Raw genomic sequence first — 2,500 nt, 5'->3', positions numbered from 1 at the left:
GGCCCCGTGGACCCACATTACCCCCCCCTGCAGTTACCCTGTGCCACATATCTAGCATGGACCTGGACCTCCAGCAGGCCCTGGGGACCCACATACTCCCCTGCTCTACTCCCCCACTAGCTTTCCTTTCTTGCAGTTACGCTCCAGCGCATATCCAGCATGGACCTTGACCTCCAGCAGGCCCCGTGAACCCACATTACCCCCCCCCCCCCCCCCTCCTGCAGTTAACCCTGTACCACATATCTAGCACGGACCTTGACCTCCAGCAGGCCCCGGGGACCCACATTACCCCCCCCCCCCTTCCCCCTGCAGTTACCCTGTACCACATGTCTAGCATGGACCTTGACTTCCAGCAGGCCCCGTGGACCCACATTACCCCCCCCCTGCAGTTACCCTGTGCCACATATCTAGCATGGACCTGGACCTCCAGCAGGCCCTGGGGACCCACATACTCCCCTGCTCTACTCCCCCACTAGCTTTCCTTTCTTGCAGTTACGCTCCAGCGCATATCCAGCATGGACCTTGACCTCCAGCAGGCCCCGTGAACCCACATTACCCCCCCCCCCGCAGTTAACCCTGTACCACGTATCTAGCACGGACCTTGACCTCCAGCAGGCCCCGGGGACCAACATACTCCTCTGCTCTACTCCCCCACTAGCTTTCCTTCTCCCGCAGTTACCCTCCACCACAAATCCAGCATGGCCCTTGCCCTCCAGCAGGCCCCGAGGACCCACATACTCCTCCGCTCTAATCCCCCATGAGCGTTCCTTCTCCTGCAGTTACCCTCCACTGCATATCCAGCATGGCCCTTGACCTCCAGCATGCCCCGGGGACGCACATCCTCCCCTGCTCTAGTCCCCCACTAGCTTACCTTTCTTGTAGTTACGCTCCAGCGCATATCCAGCATGGACCTTGACCTCCAGCAGGCCCCGTGGACCCACACTTAAGCCCCCTCCCACTGACAAAGCAAAACACCACTGGCAAAATCCTCGTGCCCCTGGTACTCCAGAATGTAAATTCAAACATGCCCCTGGTACACTGCGCAGAAACACTTTGCCACACACACGCACGCACTGCTTGTGCCTATGGTACGACAACTTTTCTCGTACCTATGGTACGACAACTTTTCTCGTGCCTATGGTACGACAACTTTTCTCGTGCCTATGGTACAACAACTTTTCGCCGTGCCCCTGGTACACCGCTCAGTAGCACTTTGCCACACAAACTCTCCTCGTGCCTATGGTACGACAACTTTTCTCGTGCCTATGGTACAACAACTTTCCTCCGTGCCCCTGGTACGACAGCTTTTCTCGTGCCTATGGTACAACAACTTTTCTCGTGCCTATGGTACAACAACTTTCCTCCGTGCCCCTGGTACGACAGCTTTTCTCGTGCCTATGGTACAACAACTTTTCTCGTGCCTATGGTACAACAACCTTTCGCCGTGCCCCTGGTACACCGCTCAGTAGCACTTTGCCACACAAACTCTCCTCGTGCCTATGGTACGACAACTTTTCTCGTGCCTATGGTACAACAACTTTCCTCCGTGCCCCTGGTACGACAGCTTTTCTCGTGCCTATGGTACAACAACTTTTCTCGTGCCTATGGTACAACAACTTTCCTCCGTGCCCCTGGTACGACAGCTTTTCTCGTGCCTATGGTACAACAACTTTTCTCGTGCCTATGGTACAACAACCTTTCGCCGTGCCCCTGGTACACCGCTCAGTAGCACTTTGCCACACAAACTCTCCTCGTGCCTATGGTACGACAACTTTTCTCGTGCCTATGGTACAACAACTTTCCTCCGTGCCCCTGGTACGACAGCTTTTCTCGTGCCTATGGTACAACAACTTTTCTCGTGCCTATGGTACAACAACTTTTCGCCGTGCCCCTGGTACACCGCTCAGTAGCACTTTGCCACACACACACTCCTCGTACCTATGGTACGACAACTTTTCTCGTGCCTATGGTACGACAACTTTTCTCGTGCCTATGGTACAACAACCTTTCCCCGTGCCCCTGGTACACTGCGCAGAAACTCTTTGCCACACACACACACCACTCGTGCCTATGGTACGACAACAGGCCCCGGGGACCTACATCGCACCTTGCTCTTGCCTCCCTTACAGCTGAAAAAGGTCCATGCCTGTGCCCTGGCCCTGCTGAAATTCCCTCTCCATTTAGCCGAGGCAGTGAGTCGGCCTCCTGTCTCCCTTTACGGTCGAAAAAGATGTGCTCCTGGGCGCGCTGGCCCTGCTGCTACTCACATCGGGCATGGACCTGGACCTCCAGCAGGCCCCGGGGACCTACATCGCACATTGCTCTTCCCTCCCTTACAGCTGAAAAAGGTCCATGCTTGTGCCCTGGCCCTTCTGAAATTCCCTCTCCATTTAGCCGAGGCAGAGAGTCGGCCTCCTGTCTCCTTTACGGTCGAAAAAGATGTGCTCCTGGGCGCGCTGGCCCTGCTGCTACTCACATCGGGCATGGACCTGGACCTCCA

This window comes from Mchenga conophoros, linkage group LG6, assembly GCF_057382185.1.
Source record: "Mchenga conophoros isolate Kocher_MC1m ecotype Shallow Benthic linkage group LG6, M_conophoros_male_GT1.1, whole genome shotgun sequence".
Taxonomy (NCBI): Eukaryota; Metazoa; Chordata; class Actinopteri; order Cichliformes; family Cichlidae; genus Mchenga; species Mchenga conophoros.
This window is presented reverse-complemented; position numbering follows the sequence as displayed.